The 7894-nt window shown below is 36.6% G+C and overlaps 1 long non-coding RNA gene across 1 annotated transcript in view; it reads left to right on the top strand.

The window, feature by feature from the left end:
- LOC118746023 overlaps positions 1–1972 on the top strand; it is a 10354-nt gene extending 8382 nt beyond the window's left edge. Inside the window, exon 3 of the long non-coding RNA XR_004993751.1 lies at positions 1794–1972. This is a non-coding gene — a long non-coding RNA (uncharacterized LOC118746023). The remainder of the gene's footprint in view (positions 1–1793) is intronic.
- Positions 1973–7894: the final 5922 nt, after the last annotated feature.

Genomic DNA, 7894 nt, shown 5'->3' with positions numbered 1-7894 from the left:
AAGTTGAATGTAAGCATTTTTGCTGGTGCATAATTCCCAAAGACTGCCCCAACATAGCAGAACGATCCCTTTCAAACAATTGCAGAGTCATTTGAGGCGTATCTAAGATAAATATAACCATGTTAATTTGCTTTTATTTGCTCACATCATCGATTCTACTACACCCGCCAAATTATAGAAAAGCTACCAGCTCAGCCAAAATAAAACCCGCAAAAAACGTGAGAGCAATTCCAAATTGAAAATAAGAAAAAAACAAGTAAAGAAGTATAAGTTCGGGCGAAACCGAACATTATATACCCGGCGCACATACTAAATATCGTTTTTTCACCTTTCAGTAAACTGCATGATTAGCATGACTAATTGAAATTTGGTGGAAATCGGTAAGGCGGTTATCGATATACACTTATGTCATAGAACGTAGACTACAAGAACGGACAACTCGTTATATTTGTAGCGAAAGTGAGTAACAGGGGCGTGCCTTCTCTTTTCATCCAATTAAAAAACGTACTAGAGCAAAAGAGAACGCACGCCCCTGTTGCTCACTTTCGCTACAATTATAACGAGTTGTCCCTTCTTGTTATCTACGTTCTTTGCTAATATCTATCCCGATTCGGTTTAGCTGTTACAAACAACCGTTATGCGAACAAAGTTATAATACCCTTGTGCACAAGTGCGCTCGGGTATAAAAATGATAGCACAGATGTGCATAGATGCGCGCTTACATGAACGCATACACATATGTATGAGCTTACGAAAATCAATGCAATGTCCTTTCACATGCTTACTGTGGCGATTATAAACACATTTGTGTGCTTCTCCATTCCTTAAGCGAAAACGAAGTGGCTAAACTTTCCACCGCATACACATAAGCTTTTGTTAATTAAATTTGATCATTAGGGATTTGGAAGATATGTGACTAAATGATAAAGTGTTCATACATATACAAACCCAAAGAATGTTGCTATCGCACGCGCCAACTTTGGGAAGACAGTAAGAAAAAGCTTGAGAATTACGTATGCATACATGAATGTATGTATACTAGCGTTGTTGCGAATGTTCGCATTGGCAACCGCGTAGCTTCTGCATTAATTTTAACATTCGCATTCGTAATAATCAATGCAGAGCGTTTGCAAATGCCAATGTTTTACAAGTGCACTCATAAAACACAATAGGGCTATTCGCGATTCGGTGCATAAGAGCTGACAAATTGATGCAATAGCAGAAATATGCCATGGATTGTGAGCGACCTTTATTAAACTGTCATGGTAAAACTATTTTAATCAGCTAATAGAAATGTCAACCAGAGTTGCAATGCATAGCATTTTTATGCTATGGATTTTCGGTATTGCAAATTTGTCAAGCCATGACAAATGCAAATGCGTATATTTTGTTTGTAGGGGTATTCTCTGAGTCTTGCAAAGCCCTTGCACGGTGCACGGATTGCACGGATTGCACGGTTTGCAAAGCTGCCCCATACGAAAACCGGTTTTTACCGTGCAATCCGTGCAATCTGTGCACCATGCAAGGGCTTTGCAAGACTCAGAGAATACCCCTTGTGTATTGCAAATAATTTGCAATACAAATTTGCAATGCAATGATGCTAGGCCATTTGCACCGGATCGCGAATAGCCCTAATTCGTAGCTCTGAGACCCACTTTATCATCCGTGATTCTAATAATTAAAATTATTATAAAAAACCGCTGTGGCTGAGGTACGAAATTACCACTCCATAGCGTTTGGATTCGATCCCTGGTCCGGGCAACATCTAAACTAGAAAAATTCTTTTTTTTTAGCAGCGGTCAGCGCTCGGAAGGCGATGGCAAACCCAGAGTAAATTTCTGCCATAAAAAAGCTTCTCATAAAATCAATTTGCCATTCGGAGGCGGCGTAAAACTGTAGATCGGTCAATTTGTATAACAACAACAACAACAAGGCGCATAACAAAAAATGTGGGAAAAGCTCGGCAAAATAAACCAGTCATAGAAAAAACGATTAATAATAAACTACAAAAATTAAATTCGAAAAACACTCACGACGATACAGATTCTCCAAATTCTGAAACAGCGAAAAGAATGAAAGTGGAGGAATGCTTTGCAAAAAGCTTTAGAAAAACCTGAAATATCTGGTTCGGCTAGTAAGTGGTGTTTAAAGAACGGTCATGCCATGATGCTAGATTCCTCAAATGAAGATGAAAGTCAAGAGGATACATCCGACATTAAAAGCCCGATGGTAATCTGAACAAGGAATTATTCTTGTACCGTAATAAAAAAGAATAAATATAACTGAGGCTCGTCTCACCTGGTGGAGCGTCAATCGAAACGAATTTTAAATATTTACCTTGTTTATACCTACGAAGAAACCGCATTAACGAAAAACCGATTTGATTCAACACATATTTCTTTCTAGCATTTATTCCTCAGTCTTTATAGTGCACTTTATTTAATAATAGATTTACGGATTTACCGATGTGAGAAATAAAAAACCGATTTGAAAACAAATTTGAGTCAATACACTTTTCGATTTCAACGCGCATTGAACTTTTGTTTATGCATCTGATTTGAACCATACCGAACTGAGTCACAGCGCTTTATGTGTCGGTATAAACAAGGTAATTGTCAAGTTTCTAACGCAGATGTTTTCCACCTTCACCAGCTGTCCCGAACGAGCTGTTATTTAGTGGTGCAGGTTTGATTTACAACCCGACCCTTTAAGAAACAGGCTGGAACCTTAAAAGGCAGGAACATCACTTTTTATTAAGTACAATGCTCTAAGTTTTAAGTTCAAGTACTAAATTAAATAAACATTATTAAGAATTGTTAACTTTTCATTTACCTAACTTACCTTTCTAAATTATTTCTTTCACATACTTGACATTTACATCCGCATCCGCGGATGTCTAAAATTCCACATTCTCAACATCCCTAGTGCATACCCTGATGGAAAAAATTCGTCAGTTTCAAAAATCAAGCTACATATCGCTCATTTACTACAATAGGGTCATAACCCAAAAAAAGCAAAACTCGAGAAAAACGGCTTTAATGTTTTGAATTTACATAGTATACATGTACACATATATATTCCCATAGTAAACATGAATACATATTTTGTTCTAGTGAGATACTGGTAATCGATTGAGTTTAAATTACAAGTAAACTAATTGAAAACAAAAGCATTGTGGTGCAATTGACTGTTTCCTATGGCATCGCAATGTTTACCGAGTAAACAATTTATGCGAAGTATCATAAGTTTTTCAAATCGCGTTCTTGCATACCAACAAATTTGCAAGCAAGGAGAACTTGAGAGCGCAAAGTGTAAGTTCTCTTGAAGTGGAAGTTACAAATTCTTGCAGGAAAAAACATTAGGGGTATTCTCTGAGTCTTGCAAAGCCTTTACACGGTGCACAGATTGCACGGGTTATACCCCTATTGTCAGCACAAATTTGCGGGCAGGATTGTGGCACATGATTGCATTTTTGTCGATGATAATTTGAATAAAAAAATTTGTGAAATTCTAAAATATAACGATAAACGATAAAAGTTGGTAAATATTTATTTACTTAATTAATTTAGTTAATTTTAATGATTTGAAAGGCACTCGGGTGAAAAAAAAACTATTCGTAATCGGGATGTAGCCACAGCCATAGTCGATATAGGAAACACGAAAGTTAATACGAGAAATAAAAAAAATCGAACGCACGTTTAAGAATGTCAGAATGAGAAGAAATACACATGTATGTAGATCCTGGTTGTAGTTCATTCGAAAAATTTTTAAAAAATCTATAAAAATTTATTATGTTTGAAATGCAACCGTGAACACCAGCTGGCAGTGAAACTTGCAAATTCCTGCAAATTTGAGTTCGTGCAAAAATTTGCAAAATTTTCTACTAGAGAGACAATTGGAGAAAATGTTTTCTTACTTTCTCATATTTTGAGTGATGTAGTATAATTCTTACGGGACTTTTCGATGAATGAACTTATTGAAATAAGTGAAATTTGCAAACTACTTACTTTTAAATTAATTCCATTTCCGGCAGGGTACATTGTCATGTATGAGTGTACGTATGTATGTTTTTTTGTTTATATAAAAAAGGGCAGCACGTATGGGCAGATTATTTGACAGGAAGTAGTTGCAGAAGATGGCTAACAACTTGGCAATGTGGCTGATTGTAAATTTGAGTACGTAGAGAAGGGTCCTGCCCTGCATGACAAACTGGTTGGGGCTACAAATTTTCATATGTCATTAGATTCGCAACAGTTGACAAACAGTTTAACGCTTCAGCACGTTTGCAATTCAATCTGGTGACGTTGCGGCTGGAATGAGAGGAGCTTGAAAGCGATGCTGAATAGCTGATGAGATTGTCAATGAAGAAGGTTGAAGGTGAAATAGCGTAACGGACATAAGAAAACGCATGAAGCGTGACAGGTTGGCAAAGGAGGACACACTATGCCTTTAAGGAAACCCAAAACAAACTCAGAACTAGCATTAGTGGTTGGTTTATTTTAGTAACCTACATTACAAATGTAATAGAAACGATGTAACAATAGCCATAATATGTACTTGTTTATTACAAAGGACATTGCCGCTTGAAAACATTGCGTTATTAATTCACTACTTCTGCAGCTTTGATAACGATAAATCAAAAGCGACACCCTTCATCCAGTCAAAGGGTTATCGCTGGGATGGTGTTGAATTCGTCGGGTGCTACTAAATACATATCTCAGTTGCGAAATCTTGAAGAAAGTGAATTTATGCTTAAAAACAATAAGCATCGCTTAAAAATGCATAAATCAAAAATTTAACAAACAATTCAAAGTCGCACCAAACTTCAGAGCGCAGCAAAAAAATAAAAATTCGGCGAACTGTAACAAAAGGCGAATAATGGAAATAACGTTTTTGTAAGCAAAATGTGCGAAAAACTCCCCTAACTAGAAAGTGTGGCAATATTATGAGTAAGGCTGAGGGAAATAATAATCATGAACAACTGTTAGTTGGTTGGTAAAATGACAAATGTAATCGCGGTCGTAGCTGCTGACCCCAGTAACGCCAGACTATCCAGATCCTTGGAAAGATGCACGAGCTGTGAAAAGAAAAATAGAATAAACAAACAAGTTATGATTCAGTTCTCATAGAATACTTTGGTGTGCCGGTCTTTATTAGTAACTAAATATGTATGCACGTTAGGGTGGTCCTTAAAATCGAATGAACGATTTGTTTCAGTCTCAGCCAAGGCACATTGAACAGGTATTATTAGAGCACTTGATTTGATTGTTTTTTTTTCAAATTATTTGGTCTCGAAAATGTCAAATATTTTTAATTTATTCTCACAAAAATTGTTAAAATCTATTTTCACGTGAAACCTTTTTCCATACAAAACAAGCGATTGAATAGCAGCTTTTGGAACGTTCGGCTAACTCAGCAGCACAAACGCTGATTACTGGGTCGTGCAAAGGATGGATCAATGCTTCGAGAAGCAAACAAATTTACTAAGAATGAAAGTTGCACCAATTTTAGTTTTTTTCCAAATTCAAATTTTATTTTTGTATTTCACATGGCATGCTTTGATTTAGAAGAGAAAAATCACAAACAACAAAATACGCGCGAATGTTGGTTTTGCTCTAATGCTACTACCTGTTTGATATGCCTTGGTCTCAGCCCTCAATCGGTAATACCACGCTCATAGATATCACGTGGTCTCCATTGGAGACGGTTAAGGCGTGTCACACATGGAGAAAAGTTCAGATTCCTCTATAGAGACTAACAAATTTTAAATTAATTTTTTTCATCTAATACCCAAAATCGATACTACTTTAGTCAATGATGTGAATCTGAACATCGTTCCCACGACAGTCGGGTCTACGTAACCGGAACGACCCAGATTTATATCTGGCCAAGGACTGTTACTCCAGCAACGCTCCTTAAAAACTCTTTGGGGAATCTGTTTGATGTTACAATAACCCGATTTGAGTCGGTTAAGCCGTCTTCATAGGGTTATCTGAACTTTGATCCCTGTGCGGCACGCCTTAACCGACTCCAATAGAGGCCAAAATTTATATGTGATATCTTCGACTATAGTAGTGTCGATTTTGGGGAGTAGATCACAAAAAAATTTATTTAAACTTTGTGAGTCTTCATAGAGGAATCTGAACTTTGCCTCCTGTGCGACACGACTTAACTATCTCCAATCGGGACAAAAATTTATATGTGATATCTTCACCTCTTGCAGCATCGATGTAGGAGCTGATGCTTAGGAAATCAGATGTAAAAAATTTCTTCCTACATTTAAGGCCCACCCTAATGTACACATCTATGTATACATACTAGTATAAAGGAAAGTAGGGATTCTTTGAATGCGCTAATATCGAAAACTACTAAACGAATTTGGACGAGATTTTCTCTGATATATTCTGTATCGACAGGAGCGTGACCTTTGGTATTTAGAATTTCTATAGGGCTGCTACCTGTCTCAAAAATTATAAGATCCGCGCAGTTCGTTGGAGTACAAAAAATTATGTGTCAAATAAGAGGGATTAGCCTCTAGATAAGCATAAATGTTTTTTTTCGAGTAGGGTTAGCACCTGTTAGAATTACTATATTCAATCTTAATAAGCGAAGGTATCAGATCTGCGCCAATCGAAAAGATTTAGCCTCTAGATGTGCAAAAATGTATTATTTTTTAGTAGGGTTGCCACCTGTTTAAAAATTATAAGATCTTCACTGTTGGTTGGATAACATAATGAGATATTAAATGAATGGAAATAGTCTTGGTACGTTCAACAACTTTTTTTGAGTGGGGTTGCCACCCTAACATAGCATAAAGCAAAAACGAAATTTTTTTACTACGCCAATCTCCATTGTTCGGCCGCTGTGGTGTCATGGTTGGCAGTGTACGCTACCAGTGCCTGGGTTCAAGCCCGGTTCAACCCAACACTAGCATATGGATAAGTAAGCACAAATCTATTATTATTATTAATCGCGAGAATTACTACACAGATTTTGGCGAGATTTTGCTTAGTATAATCTGTATCGATAGGGGTATTATTTATTTTATTTAGTAGATTGAGTTTCTATAGAGTCGCCACCTCTCTAAAATATTATAATATCTGTTCTTTGATATACAAAAAGTAAGATGTGAACTGAAAAGGCTTGCCCTCTATAAAGGAAATGGTTTCCGGATAGGCAATAAGCTTTTTTTAGTGGGGGTTGACACCTATTTAAAAATTACTACCTTACATATAGTACGTGAAGGCATTTTTTGTTAGTGACATCACATTTGCACAGTTTATTCAAATTCAAAAATGGGGTCTTCGGATGGATTTGCAACATGGTTGCCGTCTATACAAAAAATTAGAAGTTGTGGGCTGTTCTTTGGGCTAAAAAGTGAGTTGTCAAATGAAAGGACTTGGCCTCCAGATATTCAGTAAGATTTTATTTATTTGTTTGTATAGTGTTGCCGCCTGTCTAAAAAATTATAAGGTCCGTTCATTGCATTAAAAACATTAGATATCAAATGAAAGTACTTGGCAATTAAATGTGCAACAGGGCTTTTTTTAATAGGGTTGCCACCTTTCCCTCCAAATGCGTATATTTACATACTTATGTACACTAGTAAATAATAGATAGTAGTTAGTGTAAATATGTTCTAGAGCACTCAAACACTGATTTAGTTGTGAACTTGGCTGTCCTCAGATTGCGCATTTGTGAGGATGTCCAACTAAATTTTGGTAGAATAAAGCCTTTTACATTTAACGACTACTTACGTATAGAAAGCTTAGAAAGCATATAACCATGCCATCAACGACATTCAATGGGAGCTCGAATTCAACTTCTACCTGTCTTGACTTGAACCAAATATAATCCTTTCCTTTGAACTGCAATCATCAAAGCAAGGCGTTGC

This window comes from Rhagoletis pomonella, unplaced genomic scaffold (assembly GCF_013731165.1).
Source record: "Rhagoletis pomonella isolate Grant_MI unplaced genomic scaffold, Rhpom_1.0 Rhpom_scaffold_00010, whole genome shotgun sequence".
Lineage (NCBI taxonomy): Eukaryota > Metazoa > Arthropoda > Insecta > Diptera > Tephritidae > Rhagoletis > Rhagoletis pomonella.
Note: the sequence above shows the minus strand (reverse complement) of the source record. Positions and strands in the feature narration are given on the sequence as shown.